This window comes from Sturnira hondurensis, unplaced genomic scaffold, assembly GCF_014824575.4.
Source record: "Sturnira hondurensis isolate 20B ecotype Veracruz unplaced genomic scaffold, ASM1482457v3 Scaffold0009314, whole genome shotgun sequence".
Lineage (NCBI taxonomy): Eukaryota > Metazoa > Chordata > Mammalia > Chiroptera > Phyllostomidae > Sturnira > Sturnira hondurensis.
The window spans coordinates 1,537,424-1,561,635 of NW_028081945.1; the positions used below are offsets into that span (position 1 = coordinate 1,537,424).

Below are 24,212 nucleotides of genomic sequence, written 5' to 3' on the forward strand. Positions count from 1 at the left end.
ATTTATTTTGGGGGGAGATGACATTTCTGACTTTCGGAAATTAATGTAAAATCAGGAAGCAAGATCCCATAAGCTGAGAACTCTGGGCAGCTGATTAGCCTTACCTATGGTGCTTTGTCTTTAAATAGAACATGTGATAGTACATTATTTCAGATATGTGTGTAAGAATGTTTCCTGAACAATAAGGTGTATGAAAGGAGCAGAAATAATTTTTCTAATTAAAAAATCCCAGTTTTTAAAAATATATTTTATTGATTATGCCATTACAGTTGTCCTATTCCCCCCCCAATCCCCTCCACCCTGCACACCCCCTCCCCCACCATTCCCTCTCCTTTAGTTTATGTCCACATGTCTCAAATTCTTTAGATTCTATATTTCCCCCACTATTCTCGCCCTCCCCCCATCTACTTTCTACCTACCGTATATGCTACTTATTCTCTGTACCTTCTCCCCACTTCTCCTCCTCCTACTCCCCTGTTGCTAACCCTCCATGTGATCTTCATTTCTATGGTTCCACTCCTGATCTAGCTGTCCTCTTAGTTTGCTTTTGTTTTAGGTGTGGTCGTTAATAATTGTGAGTTTGCTGTCCTTTCACTGTTCATAGTTTTTATCTTCTTTTTCTTAGATAAGTCCCTTTAACATTTCATATAATAAGGGCTTGGTGATGATGAACTCCTTGAATTTGACCTTATCTGAGAATTTTATCTGCCCTTCCATTCTAAATGAAGGCTTTGCTGGATAGAGCAATCTTGGCTGTAGGTCTTTGGATTTCATGACTTGGAATACTTCTTTCCAGCCCCTTCTTGCCTGGAAGGTCTTGAGAAATCAGCTGACAGTCTGAGGGGAACTCCTTTGTAGGTGACTGTCCCTTATCTCTTGCTGCTTCTAGAATTCTCTCCTTCATTTGAATCTTGGCTAATGTAATTATGTTGTGCCTTGGTGTGTTCCTTCTTGGGTCCAACTTCTTTGGGATTCTCTGAGCTTCCTGGATTTCCTGGAAGTCTATTTCCTTTGCCAGACTGGGGAAGTTCTCCTTTATTATTTGTTCAAATAAGTTTTCCACTTGTTGCTCTTTCTCTTCCCCTTCTGGTACCCCTATAATTTGGATGTTGAAATGTTTAAACATGTCCTGGAGGTTACTAAGCCACTCCTCATTTTTCTGAATTCTTGCTTCTTCCTTCTTTTCTGTTTGGTTGTTTCTTTCTTCCTTCTGGTCCACTTCCTTGATTGGAATCCCAGTTTCCTTTCCATCACTATTGGTTTCCTGTGCATTTCCCTTCATTTCAATTAGTTTAGCCTTCATTTGCTCCTTTAATTTGTGACTAAAATCAACCAGTTCTGTGAGCATCCTGATCAGCAGTGTTTTGAACTGTGCATCTGATAAGTTGGCTATTTCTTGGTCACTTAGAGTTATCAGCTCTGGGGCTTTGAGCTGTTTTTCTGCTTGAGCCATAATGTTTTGGTCTGTTCGCACCTGTTACATGTGAGGGGCAGCGCCTTGGGTGTTCACCAGGGCAGGGCAACTCATTCGCTGGGTTGTGATGCTATATGTGGGGGTGGGGTCTGAGAGGGGTAATGGCGGCCCCCTCTGCTGCTTCCCGCCACTGGGGCCTACGAAGTCCGTCTCACTGCTCGCTCCTTCACCTGGTTTATCTGCGCGCGAATGTGTGACCATGGTCAGCCTGCCACCTTGCGCCGTCACTGGGTCTGCCCGTTGCAGCCCTGTGCCTGGGATCCACCAACCACCGCCCGTGCCTGGGTCAGTCTGGTCAAGTTTTCCTGTGCAACCCAGCTCCGCCAGCTGCTGGCTCCACCCCTCTTACCAGTCTGGCTGAATGGTTCGTTGTTGTGGGACTTCTGTATAGTTCAGTTTTCTGTGTTTTGGTTGCATTTTTGTTACTAAAACTTTGTTGTTTTCAAACTTGGTTGTGCGAGGCACGGTGTTTCCACCCACGCCTCCATCTTGGCCAGAAGTCCAAAAACCCCAGTTTTTAATTGGCTCACTTGTCTTTCTTTCCCCCTCAGCCCCAAAGATCTTATTTACTTATCTTAGAGAGGGGAAGGGAGGGAGAAAGAAAGGGAGAGAAACATTAGTGTTGGTTGCCTCCCAATAGTGCCCCACTGGGGACCCGGCCTGCAACCCAGGCATGTGCCCTCACTGAGAACCAAATCAGTGATCCCTTCATTCACAGGCTGGCACTCATTCCACTGACACACACCAGCCAGGGGGGGTCATTTGTCTTTTTATTGTTGAGTTTTAAGAGTACTTTATATGAATATAATTTTAAGATTTAATTTTTATTTATTTTAAGAGAGAGGGGAGAGGAGGAAGAAAGAGATAAAGAGAAAAATATTGATATACAAGAGAAATATCCATTGGCTGCTTCTTGCACATCCCCAACTGGGGACCTGGCCCAGAAAACCAGGCACATGGTCTGACTGGGAATCCAACCGACAACATTTTAGTTTGCAGGATGACGTCCAGTCCACTCAGCCACACAAGTCAGAGCCTTTATATATTTTGGTATAAATCCCTTAATGGGTATATAACTTGCAAATATTTTTCCCGTTCTGTATATTGTCTAACAAACTTCTTTTAAATCCTGCGTTCCCCCCAAGTTAAAACAAATAATTCTAGAGAGAGTGAAAAGGGAACAGTTTGTAAATATACGGGGTTTCCCTCTATCTCTAGCCTTGGGTGCAATGTGGAACACACAGCGGTGATTGATAAATATGTGAAATACAGATTGAGTCAGTAGTTGACTAAATCTGGGACCCTTCTGTCTCTATTGTGGCCGTGGAGTTTTGATGTTTTTGTTTGTTTATCATGTAATTTAAAGATTTCTAAGAGGCTTTTTGGGATCTGAAAAGTCTCCTTTTTCTACTACTAAGAAGCAACATTTCCATCATCATTAAACATGCCTAAGGCTTTGAAGTTCTTGGTTAAAAAGAGCTATATTATCTGGGATTATTTGAGAGCCATTATCAGTCAAGTGATTTATAACTGTGAATCAATCCACTCCCACCCCTCCTTGCCCAGGACTTGCCAGGACTCAGGCCAGGGAACACAGAGCTGGCTTAGGTCTGGTGGACTGCAGGGAGGGAGGCCAAAGGTGTGGATCTGGGGGTGGGCTTAAAGGGAGGCACTGACAAGGGAGTCAAAGAAAGGACCATGGAAGAGCATCAGAGACAAATGTCGACTCCACAGTTGTGCTCAGGCCTGCCCTGTTATGAGGAATAAGCATTTCACCTTATAAATGGAGAAAATAATTTAAGAAGCACCGAACTATAGAGTTTTAATGCAGGATTAGGGGTAATGAATGGGCCTGAATTAACCTGTGTGTTGTTACTCTGAGAGCTCCTTGAAACCCAACTCATTTGAATTTAACGAAGAATTACCTTAGTGTAAAAAGTCTTCCTTTTAGGCATTAAAACACTGTTAGCAGAAAGGCACTCCTGAATAATTTCTCCCATCTCTTTTATATAAGTCAAATATTAATTAAAGCAAATAAATTAGATTGCAATTATGTGCAATTGTGTATTGTAGCATTAAGAGGAAATACTCATACAATTAATTGGCAGCAATTGTGATTTGCCCAAGTTAATTTAATATCCAGAGTAAGGTCAATGTTTCCATTCTAACAAGAAAGAGAATTAGAGAAATGAGATTAGAGCTGCTGGCAGCCACTTGTGGACAGTGAGCGCTTCTTGGGACTCCTCTCACGTTTCTTGGCCCACCTGCTCATCCAACATCAGTGCTCGGGGCAGCGGGGGAACCCCCAAATGCAGGCTTAACTGCTCACCCATCCTCCTCCCTGGCATTCTCCCCACAAAACACTCTTAGAGGTTATATACTGAGGACTGCTGGGACTAGGTTTGTAAAGTAGGTGCAGCTGAACATCTTGCCCGGGTCTTGCATCCCATTCTGAGAACTACTCAGTGAAGGCAAATGGTAATCAAGGGCAGTTTGCTGTCAGTGCCTCACATCCCTTTGGAAATATACAGAACAGTAAATAAAATGTGTGCATGGGGGAGTATGAACACATTCATATATTGTTAAAAATCAGAGTTTTAAAAATTAACATACTGGTTTCAGTTCTTTTTTCCTTAATAGGATTGTCTGCCACTATTTTTTCTTTTAAAAGAACCTTAATAACAACACATTTTAGGCATCTCTTTCTGGAAGATGAGTTGAAGAACAAATAAGCCAGATAAACATCTATATACACACACATACCTACTTTGTCTTCTTTTGAAAAGTTTAAGCAGCCCAGTGCTTCAACCTACACTGTCTAGTAAAGGGATTAAAACAGACTTGCCAAGTGTCTGAGGCCGATGAGGCTGCCTCTCAGTCAGGTGCTGTTGTTGGCCTCAGTACCACATCGAACCTTCTATAGGGTGCCTGCCCTTCCTCCCTTAGCTGAGGAAAAGATGTCACAGTTGAGATCCTTTCTTTCCTTTTAGAACGTGTTTGAGGATGCTATACATCTTTCCCACGGGCAGAGTTTGGGTTTTCCAGACACCGATGTTCTACATGGTGGTTTGTTTGATCTGTCTCAGCTGAGCATCCTGGGAGATGGCTGAGCCCATGAGAAAACTGCCCAGAGTGTCTTTTCTCAATCCATAAACCGAGCATTCAGCTTTCAGTGAAACTCCTGCTATCACAAGCTTCCCCACTTTGGGGGTGGTAGAGTTTGCTTTTCTACCTGGCTGAAAGCTTCATGGAATCAGTTTCTTAGGCCTGCAACCATGCCTGCCGTCCGTTCCTGAAAGGCAGCAGGAACTCATGTAGGAGTTACATTAGCATTGCCACATATTCTGCCCTCGCCATGTACGAGACAGGCTCTGGGCTAAGAGCCTCCTATTATTTTCACCTGTAATCCTTGCACTGTGAGGCAGAAATCACTATTCCAATTTTACATAAGTGTAAGTCAGCTTGGAGAGTATAAGTACCTTGCTTGTGGTCACAAGGGTGGTTGAGGAATTTGCACTTGACACTGAACTCCATGCCATTAGCTATTAGCCTATGGTGCTTCTTGGTATTCAGTGCTGTCTCCTGCATGGAACTTTTACATGGCGGGGGCTCCATAAATATTTGTTACTGAGTGAAGAAGAAGGATAACAGCTAACAGTTATATAGTGCTAAACTTGGTGCCAGGCAATGCTCTAGGCACTTTATGAACAACCCAAGAGGTAGGCACTATCATTATCCCCACTTCATGGATGGAGAAGGAGTGGTGTGGAGAGGTCTTGTAGCCTGCAGATGGTGGACCTGGGATTTTTACTGTAGGCAGTTTGGTGGCTTCAGAGTTTGAGATCTTGAACACTACACATGCTGCCACTGTTGAATGAGTGTAAGAACATCCAAAGAGTAATGGTGAGATGTCTGTTCTGTTTGCAAAGGATTCTGTTGGTGTCAGGGTGGGTTATCCTGGATGAGGAAACTATTTTTGGGAGCTCCCCTGACCGCTGCAACCCTGCTCAACTACTTCTTCCTCTGTGTTCCAGGAGCAACCAGCCCTTCACGGCTGCTTTTCTTGTCTCTCATTGGCATGATTCAATACATGTTAGGTGAATGATTAGCTGAACAAAGCCATTTCTTGACTTGGCAAAAAATCAGCAAAGAGAAAAAAAGGAAAATTGAGAAATTATTTGGGAGGTGAGAAAAAGAATGATAAAGGCTGGGAAGAAAGGTGAAGATGGAACTGTAGGAAAAAGAATCAGACTAAAACTAAGAATAACACTAAGTTAAAAAAATGGAGATTTATTTTTCCCTCCAGAGAAATGCATCTATTTGCATCAGGATGAGACCTGCTCAGCAAAATATGAGAGACTTTCTCTCCAGGGCTGCTTGTCTATCATGAATGACTGATTTATGGAGCTCACTGCCTGATTCTACCAGGGCCTAAATGGAGAGAGGAACATGGCTGAAGGAATAGAAAATGGGCTTTGTAATGAGAGAGAAATGGGTTCAAATCCTGACCCAGCCAGTGACTCACTGTGTAAGTCTGTATTGTCACCTCTCCATGAGGACAGCAAATCCTACTCCTTAGCATTGTGTTACAACTAAACGATGACTGCAGGAAAGTGCCTGGCATGCAGTCAGCATTCTGTAAATGTCAGCTGTCTTTCTGGCTGTGCCCTGCCGTCCTGACCACAAGCTGCCTGAGGCAACTCAGGACTTCTGCCAAGCAGATCCCAACAGAAGATGAGCTAATATACGACCCTGAAAACATAGTGCTTGTATTTTGGAAGGCCCTTAATGTCACTGAAACAAACAGAAGTTTTACCTGTGCTGATTTATTTGTAATTGGTCAGCAACCACAGGTGTTGGAAGATGCTCTTTAAAAATGGAGGCAGGTGAGTCGGTTATGTTTTGCCAGAATGAAATTCAATACACCCATAAGAATAAATCAAAATGTTTCTAACCAGAAGATCAACCTTTACTCATCATTTTTTCATTGTTCACTTTATAGGATTTTGAGATGAAGAGTGTAAGTCAAATGAAGGTCAAGGAAAATGACACAGAATATAATATGGAATCAATAACATGGAGCCATTTCTATTGTTAACTTCTTTTGAGGGGCAAGGGAGTGGGGGTAGGGGTGTGTGGGTTATGGGCTCTAATTAGGAAAAACCCACTAAACCAGATATGCAGGGCACTCAACAGAGCATCACTCCAGTCCTGTGTCCTAGGGCTATGCTGTCTACATCTGAGAGAACGTATGGCATTTGACAGACACCCAGGTTCTCAGCTACACAATCTTCCCACACATGCTCTTCTGGGACTAGGTCGTGCAAGCAGCTGGGTTCTTCTCCCAGTTCTGATCTGGGCAGCTGGGGGAGGGTGTGTGTGTATGCACATGTGTGTTCGAGGCAGGTTTACCTTGCTGACTCTTCTGTATGAGTTTCATCTATCTGGTTCTATCGACTTCCAGATTGTTGTGAAAGCCAATGAGATGTGGATGAATCTGGGAAAGCTGGCCCCAGGATGTGGTGGGTCAAGATCTGTCCACTTTTGAGCTCTGCAGGGGCAAGGGGCAGTTGTATCCAGTACCCAGCCAGGGACCTCAGACTCAGGCCAGACAAGCAGCTCATACACAGGCAGCCAGGGAGCCCAGAAATAATACCCTTCCCCGAATCACAGAGGCCAAAGCATCAAGCCTTCTGCTGCTTCGAGGGAACTGGCAGTGTGAGCCCTGTGTAAGTCAGAGAAAGCTGGGATCAAATGCAGCTCTATCAACATGTAACCCTGGCCAGCTGCTTATCATCCCAGAACATCATTTTCTAATCTAAGAAATAAAATAGAGGTAATACCACCTACCTGAGTGATAAGTAGGGAAGATTAGGGGTTAGGTTTTAACATGCTTGGTGCCTGGAGGTGGCAATAGGTGGTAATTCCTACATCAGTTCCTTTCAAGTCCACCCCTAAAGTTCATTTTCATTTCATTTCACCTGTGTTAAAGTTCAGAGATAAGAATTCCAACTAGCCCTATTCTGTAACTTCCCACAAAAGGTGAGGGGCAGATTCTTATTGCTGGCAGACTGTATGGCATTTTGGGGAAGTTGTATCTGAGGTTTAAGCTTGAGTGGGGTGAATCTGGTAGATTCTTTTCTTTCCTTTTTCTTTTTTATCTTTGTGGAGAGTGTTTTCTCTCTGAGTCAGTTTGTGTCCCTTTTCTCCTTGATAGTTGAAAACACATTGCTGGAGGACGGCGGGAGAAGAAGTGTGTATCACTCGCCCCCGTGAGTTCTAACCCGCTGCCTTTCAGGAACTGAGGGCTCTGTGAATGAGAAGCTACAATGCCGTCCTGATAGATTTTCAGGCCAGCCCTACTGCCTCCTGATCTGCTCCCTAAAGCCCAAGAATTCCCTCAATCAGCAGGGTCCAACCCTAGCACTCCCTGCTGACCCTGATGGAGAGAACAACCCCCAGATATCTGCCAATCAAAAGCCTGCCTGACAGATGTGCTACTTGGAGAGATGGTCTCAAAGGGACGGACACTTCTTTTTCCTCAAGGGCTCTAAGGACCATGGGCAACACTGTTAGAACACCAAGAAACTTTATGCCTGGACCATCACCTTGACTTCTCCCAGAATTACTTTCACTGAGATGCACTTTAATGTTACACCCTCATTTCAAGGAACAGCCATGGAAAACACTCATTTTTATTAGTTATGATACTGTTGTCAAACACACTGTCCATTATGTCACTGAGTTTCTTACATAAAGTGAAGGTTTCTCCACAAGAAATATAGAGTTTGTTTTTTTTAGGAACATTTCCCTTTTTCCTCCCTGAGAAAATAGTGTGTTGCTTCTTTTCCGATAATGAGAATTGTATAACTTACTGATGCCAAGAATCTCAGAATCCAATCTGATGCTCAGCCACAGACGTAAGAGTAACTTTTATAATTAGCATATTTGAATTCGGCTCCATTAATTGGTTCTGATTTTCTCTTTCTCTTTTATTAATAATATATTTATTTTGTATATATATTCTTTATTATAAGTTATATATATGCATACATACTATGCACATATATATTCTTTGTTGAGTGGAGTCAAATCATTGTTTGGAGATGCAACTTTCTGTCTGATGAAAGTAGCCGGATGATGATAATGTTTAAGATCCTTTAGTTTACTCAAAGGATTCATCTTCAAATAATATTATTAGCATATGTATATCTGGGATATCTTGCAAATCTAATGAATCTGGGTTATAGCCTTGGGCCCTCTATGATCTTTGGAAGGTCATTTAATCTCTTAAGCCTCAGTATAATACCACTTGCCCAGTTTACCTAATAAAGTGCAAAGGGAATCAAATAAAACAATGAATACTCTTTGAATTGAGGCCCATTGAAAACATACGAGTTGTTAAAAAAATCCAATATACAGCTCAGCATTGCTTGATGAGAAAAATGCAGCTGGAAAGATTGAGGAAAAAGACTAAAGCTTATGAAGCATTTTAGTTGGTATTTTCCAATTGCCCCTCCAGATCCATTCACCCAGTTCTATGCCCCAAGGGGGCAGGACTCTTAGATGGCACCAAGTGGGATCTTTTGCCCTCTGACTTCAGCTGTTAGGAGACACAGGCAGAAGATTGGCAGATGGAAGGAGAGAATATTGGGGTCTTTTCTTTTCTTAAAAAGCCACAAGTTGGATGGCAGGTTGATACTTCCACTGAAGGCCACAGGTCCTGTGAGGTGGCTTCTCCCACAGGCAGTTACAGAGAGACAGCTCCGGCTCCATTTCTCGCCTGTGTTTGCTGATCACTCCTTTAGGTAATAGCGCCCTCTGCTGCTGATCTGGGGAGGTTTCATCATCCCCTGGATCTTCTCAGTTCTGCCCACAACTTTGTAAATAGTTGCTTCACTTAACTCTCCTAAATTACCCCGATTGAGGCATATCCCTCACGAAACCTCCTTGAGGTACATAAGATTGCTCATTTTGTAGATGAGAAAAATATATGGTTAAATAATTCCCCAAGGTCATATAAATTGTCAGCTACAGAGCTGGGTATCAAACCCAGATCAGTGCCATGCCCTTTCTGCCTTACGGTCTTTTAGGGAGGCGAAACATTTTTGATACTTCATTAGGACCTCCAGCAAATTGCTTAATGGTAGTGGTGGTAGAGGCATCTGTCTTTTCCTGTTCCTGACTCTAAGGAGAGGACTTTCAATGTTTCACAACCAAGAATGGTATTAGTTAGCCCTTGTTTTTTCATGCATGCCCTCTGATGGGTCAAGGAAGTTCTGTATTCAAGTTTTCTGAATTAAAAATTTTCTTAAATCTAAATGCGTTTTCTCCCTCCCGTAGCTATGAGGATGAACATTGGCTTTTTAACTTTAGTATCTTACATGGCAATTCAGTTATAGGCAGGTACACATAATCAAGGATCCTGGTGGTGCTGAAAATTTGAAGAGAGGATGCTGGACTTTCCATCCGTATATCCACTGAATTTGGAAACCTTCCCTAGTTGCCCACTCCCTCCACAAAAGTTTCTTTCCTTGGTCTGCAGCTCAGAGTTGGGGAGTTTCTCATTGGCCTGGGTTGAGTCAGTGTCCTGTAGTGCCTCCTAATGGTGCTGTATACTATGGAGCTACAAGGAGCCTGTCTAATGTCTCTTCTTCTGGATGGACTTGAGGAGGACATGGCCATATGACCCATTTTAGATACTTAAATGGTCCCAGTTGCTCCAGTCTCAAGGCTCACCAAGTTTCCTGTAGCCTTGCTTTGAATCAGTACTGTAGGCCTCAAACACTGGTGAGGAGGACACTCCTTCCTTGCTCTAGATATTTTACCTTTTACAGCCTCAGATTCCATTAGCTTTTTTCATAGTTGCTGCCCAGTACCCTTGTCACTTAATGAAATCCCTTGTGCCTTTCCTCTCAATAGCTCCTGATCTATGACCTCTCTGATTATGTGATTGGGTGCTTAGAACTATCTTAAACTTAGATTATGTGATTGGGTGCCAAGGTCAGGTCCTTACATTGACCTTTGTTAAATTTTCTCCTGTTGTACTCAACAGGAGAAAGACTTTTGATTTTATATTGTTTTCCAGCTATACAATGCCTCACAAATTTTATAAATTCATATATTTCCATCTGAATCATTGTTGAGAATGTCAAACTGGGCAGGCTTGGGGGTAAAGCCCTGAGGTTTGCTGATTTGAGGTGCTATCAAGACAGTCTAGTTGTGTCTATCATGCAAATAGAAATTTAGAAATGGAACATGTGTGACAAATATAGACTGATGATTTTGATTTAGAAGTCAAAAAGACTGAAGATTTTGATTAGGAACTCAATTGAGATTTGGTAGTCAATGAGAGATAAAATAATTGAAATGGGTAATATAGAGAAAGAGATTATAGAGAGAGTAGTAGATGACAAATGTCTGACTTTGGAAGGGGAAGAGTAGCTACAGAAAGCAGAGGAGGGCCCAGGCCAGGTGCTTCACTTGGTTGGAGCATTTTTCCATGCACCAGAGGGTTGTGGGTTTGACACACCCCCCCCTCAGGGAACACACCTAGATTGTGGTTTTTATCCCTGGTTGAGGCAACCAATTGATGTTTTTCTCTCACATTGATGTTTCTCTCTCCCCTCCACCCCCAACCCCCCAAAAAGGGCAGAAAAAGGGGATCAAAGACATAGGCTGGGAACCAGGACAGTCTGGCATCATGGTAGCCAAGAGGAGATAGTGCCAGGGAGAAGGGTCAAGTAAGTTTGCAGAGAAGGCATGAGAAAAAGGTGATTTGGTGTGTGTGTGTGGGGGGGTGTCTGGGGGAAGATGGTGGAAGAATTAGCAGTAAGATTAAACCCCAGTGCAGCTCTGAATGGGGATATTAGTCATGGCCTCTGCATTTCACCTCCAGGTAAGGTAAGCAGTCTGTTCCATCAGGACACAGTGCTACTTGGTACCACTATCCCTTCTTTACTAATTTGTTGTTGTAAGTGTTGCCTTGAAAAGGTCTTATGATTCAATTATAAATCAGAACCAATTTAACAGGCTGTTGAAGCCAGGAATGGGAAATTTTCAATTTGCAAAGCTGGGAGAAGCTGATCAAGAGAATGGTACTATTTCACAGGAAATACGTTAAGCTTTCCACTCATTCCTAAAGAGCTTACTGAGGTTGACAAAGGTGCAGAGAAAGGTGTTTTTGGGTGACTACATCTTGAGTCCATGAAGAGTAATTTTTGAGGAAGTTATAAACCATAGCAGTCTCAATTTAGATAGTTTCTCACACTTGGAAGGGCCAGGTTGCTATCCTCTCTTTTTAAAATCTCATTTAAAATGTAGCCCTACAAATTTTACTTAGATTAACAGTGCTACAGAAATACTTTCTTTTTAAAAAATATTTTATTTATTTTTAGAGAGAGGAGAAGGGAAGGAGGAGTAGGAAAGAAACATCAATGTGTGGTTGCCTTTCATGTGTCCCCTACTGGGGAACTGACCTGCAACCCAGGCATGTGCCCTGACTGGGAATCGAACCGGCGACTCTTTGCTTCACAGGCCTGTGCTTCAACCCACTGAGCTACACCAGCCAGGGCCAGAAATACTTTCTACAATTAAATCTGCTTTATTCCCTCTTTTAATTCTAAAGTTATGAGAAGCTACAGACTTATTTAGTGTCAGACTTCACACAGGAGGGGGATAAATGACATAAATAATTTGCAATATGCTGGAAAATAGACAATCTGTGCTGAGTGTGAGAAACTGTTCTTTTTTTAAAATTGAATTTTTGGGGATGATATTGGTTAATAAAATTAAATATGTTTCAGGTGAACAATTTTCTAAAATATCATCTGTATTTTGCATTGTGGAAGAGGATATACATATGTATACATATGTATATTGCATATGTTGGTGTGTTCACCAAACCCTTTCCATCACCATTTATCCCCCCTTTAATCTGTCCTACCCGCCCCCAACCCCATTCCCTTTGGTAATCACCATACTGTTGTTTGTGCCTAGGAGTTTTTTTCCTCTGCTTAATCCCTTTACCTTTTTCACCCAGCCCCTCAACACTGCTCCCCTCTGACAGCTGTCACTGTTCTCTGTATCTATGAGTCCGTTTCTATTTTGTTAGTTAACTTTGTTCATTGGATTGCACTTGTAAGTAAAATCATATGGTACTTGTCTTTCTCTGACTGGTTTATTCCAATTTGCATAATACTCTCCAGGTCTATCCATGCTGCTGCCAAGTGATTTTTTTCTTTTTGATGGCCATTGTGTAAATGTACCACAGCTTTCTTGCCCACTTCTGTACCGATGGGCACTTGGGCCACTTCCAGTCTTGGCTATTGGAACTAATGCTGCAATGAACACAGGGGTGCATACATTCTTTCAAAGCAGTGTTTTGGGTTTCTTAAGATATAGTCCCAGAAGTGGAATTGCTGGGTCATAAGGCAGTTTCATTTTTAATTTTTTGAGTTATCTCCGTACTGCTCTCCACAGTGACTGCACTATCTGCAGTCCCACCAACAGTGCATGAGGGTTCCCTTTCCTCCACATCCTCACCAACATTTGTTGCTTGTTGTTTGACAGGTGTGAGGTGATATTTCATTGTGGTGTTAATTTGGATTTCTCTGATGATTAGTGATATTGAGCATTTTTTCACATGTCTATTGGCCATCTGTATGTGCTCTTTGAAGAGATGTTTATTCAGGTCCTTTGCAGATTTTTAAATTGAAATGTTTTGGGTGTTGTGTTATATATGTTTATAACTTTTGAATATTAGCCCCTTATCAGATGTACTGGTGAATATGTCCTCCCATTCAGGGGGTTGTCTTTTCATTTTGTTGCTGTTTTCCTTTGCTGTGCAGAAACATTTTAATTCGATACAGTTCCATGTGTTAATTTTTTCTTGCCTGAGGAGATATAGCAGAAAAACAATTGCTGTGAGAAATGTCTAAGATTTTACTGCCTTGTTTTCTTCTAGGATTTTTACGGTTTGGTGTCTACCATTTAAGTCTTTAATCCATTTTGAGTTTATTGTATATGGTGTAAGAAGGTGGTACAGTTTCATTTTTTTAATGTATCCATCCAATTTTCCAAATACTGTCTATTGAGTAGACAGTCTTTACCTCATTGCATGCTTTCTCTTCCTTTATCAAACATTGACTGTAAAGGCATGGGTTTATTCTGGGCTCTATATTTTGTTCTATTAATCTATATGTCTGTTTTTATGCTAGTACCAAACTGTTTTGATTAATGTGGCCTCATAGTATAGTTTGATATCATGTAGCATGATTCCTCCATCTTTGTTTTTCTTTCTCAAAATTGCTGTGGCTTATTGAGGTATTTTGTGGTTCCATACAGATTTTTGGAATATTTTTTCTACTTTTGTGAAATATGTCATTGGTACAATATATTTATAAGAATTGCATTGAATGTATAAATTGCTTTGAGTGGTGTAGATAGACCTTTTAACAATGTTAATTGTTGTAGATGGCTCTGCCTGGTTTTAGGAATTGTATCTTGACCCCTTGTGGCTAAGGGCAAGAGAGGACCTCTGGAATGCGAACCACAGGAGACAAAGTTTGTCTCTGGTAGCAAATGCTGCCTCAGTTTTCTCTCCCAGCCCCCAAAGCTTGGTCAGAAGTCAATGATGGGTAAGACCCCTCACAGCGGGGGGGCAACCTAAGCCAGACTTGATCANCCTTGCTAGAGGGTGTCCTGGGGAAAAATCTGGCATCACAAAGACTTCCTAATAAACCTGTGAAATCTGCTCTGCTAAGAGTGCTTTCATTTATATGTTAAGGGTTCGAGCAGGAAACCCTAAAACTCTGTTCCTGACAGATTCTGACTCATAGTAAGCCCTCAGATTTCTTTGAAATGTTATCTACTGTTTGATCCTTGCCACCCTGTATTCCTGTGTATTAGAACCCAATAAAAGACTATGAAGCAGAGGGCTCGAGGCCTTTTTCTCTTCCGAGAAACTGGCCGCTGCTGGCCTTTGTCTCCCCTGAGAAACTGGCCACTGCTCACTTCTCTTCCCTAAGCAGATCACGTCATATCTCTGTCATATTCATTCTCATCCGTGGCACTCAGGGGTGGGGGGGGCACTTACAGAAGTCGCCCCACAGTTAATTATTCCCATCCAGGAACATGATATATTCTTACCCTTATTTGTATCCTCTTTGATTTCTTTCTTCAGTGTGTCTTATAATTTTCTGAGTATAGGTCTTTTAAAGACCTATACTTTTCTGAGTATAGGTTAAATTTATTTCTAGGTATTTTATTCTACTTTTGATACAGTTGTAAGTGGAACTGTTTTCTTAGTTTCCCTTTCTGATAGTTTATTCCGGGTGTATAAAAATGCAACTAATTTCTGGATATTTATTTTGTACTCTGCTACTTTGCTGAATTCATTTATCAGTTCTATTAGTTTTTTGGTGGAATATTTAGGGTTTTCTACATACAGTATTATGTCATCCAGAAATAATGACAGCTTTACTTATTTGGGTGCATTTTATTTGTTTTTTTCTGATTGCTGGGGCTAGGACTTCTAGTACTGTGTTGAATAAAAGTAATGAAAGTAGATATTCCTGTCTTGCTCTCAATCTTAAGGGAAATATTGTTAGTTTTTGCCCATTGAATATGATGTTGGCTGTGGGTTTGTCACTTATGGCTTTCGTTACATTGAGGTATGTTGTCTATTCTCACTTTGTTATTATCACAAATGGGTGCTAGGCTTTATCAAATGCCTTTTCTGCATCTATTGATACAATTGTGTGGTTCTTATCCCTCATTTTATTTATGTGGTGTATCACATTTATTGATGTGCAGATATTGTACAAACCTCACATCCCTGATCATGGTGCATGATCTGTTTAATGTGCTGCTGGATTTGGTTTGCTAACATTTTGTTGAGGATTTTAGCATCTATTTTTACCTTGTAGGTAACTAACTTTTTTCCTTTGCTACTTTCAAGATTTTCTGTTTGTCTTTAACCTTTGCCATTTTACCCATGATGTGTCTTAGTGTGGACGTCTTTGGGTTCATCCTGTCTAAGATTCTCTGGACTTCCTGGAATTTTGTGTCTTTTTCCTTCACCAGGCTGGGAAAGTTTTCAGTCATTATTTCTTCAAATAGTTTGTTGATTCCTTGTTCTCTCAATTCTTCTTGATACCGTTATGATGTGGATGTCATTGTACTTCATGTTGTCCCAAAGTTCCCTTAAACTGTCCTCATTATTTTTTTTTCTTTTTGCTGCTCTGGTTGGGTGTTTTCTTATACCTTGTGTTCCAAATCACTGACTGGATCCTCTGCTTCATCCAACCAATTTGCTGTTTATTCCTCCTAGTATATTCTTCTTTTCAGATATTCTTCATTTCTGACTGGTTCTTTTTTATGTTTTCTATTTCCTTTTTCATGCTGTTGTAGTAGTTCTCACTAAGTTCCTTGAGCATCCTTATAACCATTTTTAAAACTTTATATTTATTTCATTTAGCTCTTGTTTTTGAGATTTCTCCTGTTTTATCTGGGGCATGTTTCCTTGTCTCCCCATTTGGCCGCATTTTTGTGTATGTTTGTTTCTATTTATTAGGTAGATCTGCTATGACTCTCAGTCTTTATAGGGTAGCCTTATGTAGTAGGTGTCCTGTGTGACCCAGCAACACAATTGTCCTGATCACCTGGGCTGGGTGCTCCAGGGATGTCCTTTAGGTGGGTTATGTAAGCCCTCCTATTGTAGTTGAGTCTCGATTGTTGTTGGCCTATCTGTACAGGTGGTTGACCCTCAGGTTGGCTGACTATGAGGATCAACCCTGACCACAGTGTACAAACTGCTGTGCAGGGGCTGACTGCATGGAGCAGAATTTGCCTCAGCAGAGTTTGGTGTCTGCTGAGATGTCTCTTTGGATATGCCACTTGTGAAGCTAATTGGATCCTGCTCTGATGTTGTCTGAAGCTTGCCACTGGGTGTTGTGGGTCTGGGGCCTTTTGGGAGGGGCTTTGGTACAGTTCAATGTCAGATGCTGTCTGTGACTGGCCCTGGGCAACCTGTTTGGAGCTACGAAGTGATCCGTAGTCTGTGGCTGCCTCTGCTGGGGCTGGATGTGCATGGGAAGGGCCAAGTTGCTTACCAAGGCTGGCTATTTACTAGCACCAATCCAAAAGCAGGTCAGCAAAAGTCTTAAGGCACCCTGAAATCTGCCTCTATCTGCTTCCATCTGTTGGTTGACTGTTAGGCTGTCACTGTAAGAGCCTCTGGTGGTACTCAAGTTGCATGGTTTAGTGAGTCACCAGTTAGGGGTGAGTGAGTGTTCACCAGATTGCTACAGGTTCAAACTTGGTGACAGTGCTGGGTACTCAGCAAATGTCTTAGGGTGTACCAAGCCTAATGGCTATGCACTGGGGGCTTGCACAACTTTGTGGCGAGGCAGAGTCTCATATATCATTAGAGTGAGGCCAATAGAGTTTATCAGGCCCAAACAAACCAAGATTTGGCTGTGTGAAGGGAGGACCCTGCACCAGTTGTCCACGTGAGGGAAAAATAGGCCCTGTCCTAAAGTCACAGGGCTTGGTCTGTGCCAGATTCTGCCAGGAGCCTGATCTCAGCACGGTGGGGACGCTGGAAATCAGGAGGATAGGGCTAGTAGATCTCTAGTGAGGGGAAGGTGCTGCTCAGGCTTGGGGTGAGGTGAGTGGAATGGCCCTTGCCCCAGAGCCACACAACTTAGTATGTCCTGGAGTCTGCCCAGAACTTAGTAGGGCAGAATCACCAGGAATTTGGGGTGGGTTGGTGGGTTGAATGGGGTGCTGGGACTCCTGAGAGTGGTGCTAGCAGATCTCCCATGAAGGAGAGGCACCAGTCAAGTTCATAGGAAAGTGGGGGAATGGCCCTCACCCCAAAGCCACACAACTTAGGCACTACACCCGCTGAGTCAGTCCAGACCTCTACAGCCTCGGCCAGGCAGCATCAGGGTGTGAGGTGCATATGGAGGGGCTACTCGGAGTCCAGAGAGTAGGGCTATTGCCTCCCCTGAGGCTGATGCCATTAGGAGGGGAGTCCTCACCCAATAAAGATGGCATCTGTGATGTGGGAGAATGACTTAGCCTAGGTATCCTAATGGCTGTCTCCTCAGCTTTCTCCCCAGAGCTGCCAACACCAGTCTCACCTCACACACCTTGAGTTTCCCTCACTCTCTCTCTGCTGGAGCCCAGGATGAGTGGCTGTTAATGAGGTTTTTCTGTATTGGTCCTTTAGGAGGGCTCCTGTGTCTCTAGCAGGCTCCTGTCTCTCCCTGGCAGACAGAATCTCCCCTGATTATCACAGTCAGATGTTATGTGGGTGCCTCTTCCTAGCTCTGGTGCTCTGGGCCGGGGAGCCCAGCTTGGGGTTGAGACTCCACACTCCTCATGGGGGATCCCTGCAGCTGAGAAATCCCTCCAGAATCTCAGCTGCTGCCAGTGGGAGTGGGGCCAGACTTTTTTGCATCCCTGCCCTTCCTACCATTCTGGATGTCACTTCTTTTATAAATCCTTGGCTTTAAGATTTATGTCCAGCTAACCTCCATTTGGTTATTCAGGTTGATTGTTCTATAATTTAGTTGTAAGTCAAGTTTGGTCTTGGGAGGAGGGGAAGTAGCTTCCACTCACTCCATCTTGGATCTTTCTGAGAAGCTGAGCTCTTGAGGAAGGTCTCATAATTAACAACCCGACCACATCATGGACTCTCACTCTGCCCTGTGCCTATTTGAGGGCACCTAGAAATGTGATGGATGCTCATGTAAATGCAGGAATCTCTTTGTGTTTTTTGTGTTTAGGTATTTTCCCCCCTGTGGATGAATGGGTACTAAGATTGAAAGCAGCTTCAGCCACAGATTGGGAATACCACTCCCTCCCAAGATTAGAACTCCCACCCAGCATTGTGTAAGAATTAACGTAGTCATCTCCACGGTAAGGGGAGACTGTGTGGTGCCAGCAGAACCAGTTGCATAATTTGCAGGCCTACTGCTGGTTGCAAATCGTCCAAAAAGCAGGAAAAAGGGCCATTAAAGCTATTAAAATGCAAAGCTTTCCCCCTTGTATTGTAGTCTCTCTCTTGCCTTGTCAAGACATTTGTTTGTTTTTATTTATTTCTTTCCAAATCCTTATTGTGGTAAAATGCATATAATAGAAAATTGCCATCTTAAGCTTTTTATGTTTTCACATTACAGGTACATCTTGTACATTTTTAAGTGTGTGGTTCAGCTTTATTAAATGTATTCACATTGTTGTGCAACCACCACCAGTCATGGTGTCTTTTATTTGATATTTAATGCCATTTTAAGTAAAGAAAAATTAAAAGTTAAATTATTTAATTTAAAAGTTAAATTATTAGCATGAATTTTGCTGTTCATTACAGGTCAGTGTTAAAGGCAAAGGTCAGAGCATTTAACTCATTTGTGCAGTCATTGAAATCAAACTTTATATTTTGTCCCTGGAGGATTCTTAGAGCTGGCTAGAAAAGACAAACATGGACATTCTCAGGAAAGTTGGAAGGAGGGCAAGAAGCTTCCGCAGGCACAGAAGGAGGGAGTTGGCTGAGTGCTCCATCTGGCACAGGGTTATGCAGGGTCTTCACAGGTGCTAAGGAGCCCCACGCTGTGTACCTGCTCAGGCCTGCTGGTTGCTGGGATGCTGGGATCCCCCCCCAGATCCTAGACTGATATGTTGTTCCCTAGCTTGGGGCAGGCCCTGGGGAATCTCCCTTTCCCTCGTGGTTTCCCCAAACCCATGGAGAGCAGATGCCTCGCTGCTCCCCGCCAAATGGCCCGCTGATGCCAGGTTATTTCAGCATCTGTATCTAGAGCAGGAGAGTTGTCGAGGCTTTTTGCCTGATGTTTGCCAGGCAAGCTGCAGCACTGCCAGTCCTCCGTGGGAGGGCAATGGCTATGCTGTGCCCCAAGAGGCTGCAGAATAGGTGCAGCCAACTATGACCTTCCCCACCTTCTCCCAGGCCTTTGCTTGAGGCAGTGGTCACCGATGTGTATAGGGAGGGGAGGCCAGGCAGGACTCAGGTTCTAGAGGGCAGGAGAGTGAGGTGAGAATCCACCCCACCCCCCTCAGGGAGCTAGGGACGTGGGAGGGGGTTGGGCCAGGGAGGAGGGAGAGGGATGCAGCAGGAAGCAGGACACCCTGTGCTCCTCAACACTCCACTGTCCCATCAGACTTCACTTACAACATACAGTGTCAAGCCTGGGGCCGCATAAAATTAAGTTCCACCCAGCGGCTCTGCTGAGCACAGATCCCAGAGGGACTACTCTGGTCCTGCGTGCAGGAGCCAAGAACAAGTAGGTGAGGGGAGAAGGGAGCCGATGCTTCCTGGCAGCAAACCCAGCCCTGCCCATCCCTGGCTCCCAACCAGGGTCTCTCCTGCCCAGGAACATTCTGGTGTGAAGAGACAAGTGTTTTTTCAACAGTGCCCTCAGTTCTTCCTCCCTCTCTTTCCTGCCCACTCAGGATTTTAAACAGCATGGACCTTCCTTTGATGCTCTTCCCTTCCTTGCTTCCTTTCTCTCTCCTATCTGCGTAAGGGGAGATGGGAGATCTGTCTCTTAGTTACACTTTACAGTACATTAAGTTGGCATTCCTTGCCTGTCAGGATGCATGTGGCTTCAGCAGCGAATGCTTGTGAGGCTCTTGGAAGTCCTGGGGTGGGGATGCCTGCTTTTCAAGATTGTGGGAGGCCCCACAAGAAGAAAGGGGAAGGAGGAAAAAAGCTGGAGAAAATCACAGCTTAGGAAGTATGAGAAAGGGAGCATGGGAAAATGGTTAGGGGGATAAGAATAGAAGGCAGCGGGGTAAAGAAGGAAAAAGGGAAGGAAGGGAGGGAGCCAGATTTTTGCCTCTTCTATCCCCATGAATTAAAATAATAGAGGCTTCACCTGTTAGAGCTACTGCTCCAAGCAGACAATGTCTGTGCATGCTGGCCCTAAACAATGACTGAGGATCCTAGGTGGCAGCAAGAAGTATCAGCACCACGTCTCCTGCTCTGCTCCTGTCAGATTCTTGAAAATGAGACTCAGCATGTCAGTCTTCTCAGAGCAATCCTAATGAACTGGGGCCCTCCCAAGGGGTGGTTCTCTGGAGAGAACTGGAGGGGGATGGGGGGTGGAGTTGACAGGGAAGTTAAATAGGTCAGAAAAGCAATGGGAAATCCCTTCTGGAGCTCCCAGTAGGGCTCAGAGTTGCACGGAGGAGAGTTGGGACTTTCATTCACAAAAACGAGCTCTATTTTTCCAGGGTGATCAAAGCAGAGGTCATACGAGCCAAGTGCCTTCATAACCTCAAGCTTCGAAAACCCTTTCCTCCTAGTAGTACACTGTTATCGTGAACTAACCTCTTGGGCCATATGGGGAAGCCTCCACTAAATCTCTACTCGAGAAGAGAGAAGGACGGGCAATGCTGTCTGATGCACTCACAGCCTAGAGATGACCCACAGCTGTTGACTGAGCTTGGCACGGCACCCCACACATCTAGTTTCTCTGCGGCCCCAGGTTTTCTGTATTTTCTGTTCTCTCAGTAATTAACATCTTTCCCCAGAAGCTTTCCCTTTAGGATTATGATATGGACTTCCCTGAGATTTTCCTCACAGTAGCAAAAGCTAGTATGTCAGGGGACTAGTCTCCCTAAAGACCTGGCATGCTGTGATATACACCTGAGAACTCTTTCATGACTGGTGAGCTATGGGAACAATATTTACATCTAATTCAAGAGAATTTGTGGAGCAAAATTTCTCAAAATGGTGATCTGTGGCCCTCCCACATCATAATAACATGGAATGATGGTTTAAAATTCAGATTTCTGCATCCTCACTGCAGAACTACTAAATCTCTGTGGGTGAGGGGTCAGCACCTACATTTTAAGGGATCTGAGAGTCTGTAGCCTGATGTGCACTGACAGGTGCAAATCTGTGCTTGGAGACATGGCTCTCAAACTTGAACAGGCCTCAGAAGCACCTGGAGGGTTTGGGAAACAGATGGCTCAGCCCGACTTTTGGAGCTTACGACTCAGTGGGTCTAGAGTGGAGCCTGAGGATCTGCATTTCCAAGGCTCTTGGGTGATACTCATACTTCTGGTCTGGGGAGCACACACTGAGAAGCAATGGGTTAAAGCGGCGACAACCCTTAAGTCTTTCATCTGCCAGGTGTAATCTGCTTAATTCAGGGTCAGAGTGTGGGAGGCGGTGGTTGTGGAGGGCTTGCTTTCTCATTGTCCGGGAGGTGAGTGTCTAGGAGAGCAGTGCAGGCCACCAGCCCCAGGATCCAGGCCCCTAGGCAAGGCCCTCATGCAAGGCCCTCAAGGAGCAAATGGTGCAAGCATTTGTCAGGCAACCAGGCTTCTGGTGGCTGGAGCTTCAGACTTTCAGGAACTCAGTTTGGTTTCAGATAAAAATGGGGTTATAGGTCTGTTCCAGGGCAAGACAAGAAGGACTGGCTAAATCTAGCACTTCCAGAAAGTCCCAGAAGTAAGATGGAATAACTTAAAATACAAAGGAATGTTGTGGACTGCTTTGCTCCCACTGATCACTGGGTGGCAACCTCTGGAATGGGAGCCACAGGAGACAAAGCTTGTCTCTGGTAGCAAATGCTGCCTCAGTTTCCTCTCTGTCCCCAAAGCATGGCTGGAAGTCAATGACGGGTAAGTCTCCTCACAGAGAGAGGGGCATCCTTAGCCAGACTCAATCACTTGGGAGGCCATCATGGAAGGACCCAGGGGGCTGCAACAAAGAGTGAGCAATAGACCTGTGCCCCCTGGCTATGTGACATAGCCCAAGAGCTCAACTCCTCCGGGAGAAGCGCTTCCTGGCTCTAATCTACTTAAGCCTGAATACCTGAAAGGGAGGGGTGCAGCTCCTTGCCTTGCCAGAGTGGATCCCTGGGGGGAAAATCTGGCATCACAAAGACTTCCTAACAACCTGTGAAAACTGCTCTGCTAAGAGTGCTTTCATTCGTATGTTAAGGGTCCAAGCAGGAAACCCTAAAGTTTCTGCAAACTCCCTGCCTGACAGACACTGACTCAGACTAAGCCCTCAGATTTCTTTGAAATGTTATCTACTATTTGATTCTTGCCACCCTGTATTCCTGTGTATTACAACCCAATAAAGGCCTCTGGAGGAAGGGGCTCGAGGCCTTTTTCCCTGGAGAAACTGGCCACCTCTCCTCCCCAAGCAGATCATCATGTTTTAGTAGTGTTTACTTTCATTCATGGTGGACAGGGGGACTTTTGAGAAAAGTCACCCCCACAAAGGAGGCAGAGTTCTCATTACCATGGCTAACCAGGTAGAACTCACCTCTAAAAAGCCAGGCTTTTTGGATGTGGGGGGCTGAGGGGTTCAATATTCACATACAACAAGTCACCAGGCCTCTGGGCTGATACTTCAGGGGTCTCAGGACACAGATGCTCCCATTATTCTATCTAGAAAGTACAATAGTTCAGGCTGAGGACTCCACAGACCACGGTGTCGTGCTGGCAGTGGTTCAGGGGGAGCTTACATTATCTTTGGCTCCTCTCCTCGGTCCTCAGACATCTGCAGTTACCCAAATGGCCACCAGAGGTCGCAGCAGGACAATGATGATCCTAGCAGGGCAAGGCAAGGACCTGGAAGAAGCTTGAAGTCCCCTCTCAGACTTGTTTAAGTTTAAGGGGGCTCACCAACAAAGGGAAAAGTAAGGTGAGGAGCTCATGACCTCTACCTCACTGGTGTTGTGTGACTGCCCAAGCATGTTAGTTTTCCTCTTCAAACAGCACTACAATTGTCATGGAAGAAGGAATCGTAACACAATGATGGTTGCCAAGAAAGGGACTTGTGGGCTCCCTCCAAATGACATGACCAATTGAAAAATTTTAATCTTATGTGAAATGCCATTAAAATGCATCTGTGAGTATCCTCTAGTACAACTTTTCTAGCCACATTTGCTGCCTTGAAAGCCCCTTCTCCACCAAAATTCTGAAGCTGAAATTCTATGCCACTAGTACTTTCTGAGGTTGCAGCCCTTTGCTGGATGAGGTTTCATCCAGCAGCATTAACCTCAATGTGCACAGAAAGTCACCAATCTCTGTAATTTTCCCCACCCTGCCATACCCTGTCCTGGTCTTTTCATCCAACTTTCAAATCAGCATCAGATTCAGAGAATGCTACTATAGGCCAATTGGAAAAAGTTGCATGTTAAGCCAAACTTGGAAACCAAAATATTAAGTCAAGTGATGGTGAAAGATGTATCATAGCCCTGGCTGGTGAGGTTCAGTTGGTGGGGGTGCTGTCCTGTAAACCAAAGGTCACTAGTTCAAATGTGGTCAGGGTACATGCCTAGGTTGTGGGTTTGGTCCCTAGTTTTGGGGGCATGTATGAAAGTCAGCCAATTTATGTTACTGTCTCATATTGATGTATTTCTCCCTCCCTATCTCCCTCCTTTCCCCACTCTCTCTCTAAAAAAAAGAAAAGAAAANATGTTAAGCCAAACTTGGAAACCAAAAAAATTAAGTCAAGTGATGGTGAAAGATGTATCATAGCCCTGGCTGGTGTGGTTCAGTTGGTGGGGGTGCTGTCCTGTAAACCAAAGGTCACTAATTCAAATGTGGTCAGGGTACATGCCTAGGTTGTGGGTTTGGTCCCTAGTTTTGGGGGCATGTATGAAAGTCAGCCAATTTATGTTACTGTCTCATATTGATGTATTTCTCCCTCCCTATCTCCCTCCTTTCCCCACTCTCTCTCTAAAAAAAA

The 24,212-nt window shown here is 43.9% G+C and overlaps 1 protein-coding gene and 1 long non-coding RNA gene across 3 annotated transcripts in view; one reads left to right on the forward strand and one right to left on the reverse strand.

Moving 5' to 3' along the window:
• LHFPL3 (LHFPL tetraspan subfamily member 3) overlaps positions 1–24,212 on the reverse strand; it is a 609,574-nt gene that overhangs the window by 48,028 nt on the left and 537,334 nt on the right. The window lies entirely within an intron of this gene.
• Positions 29–9,169, forward strand: LOC118994433 (uncharacterized). Its single transcript, XR_005068045.1, has 4 exons — positions 29–116; positions 6,256–6,264; positions 8,558–8,561; positions 9,158–9,169. It is a non-coding gene; the product is annotated as an uncharacterized LOC118994433 (long non-coding RNA).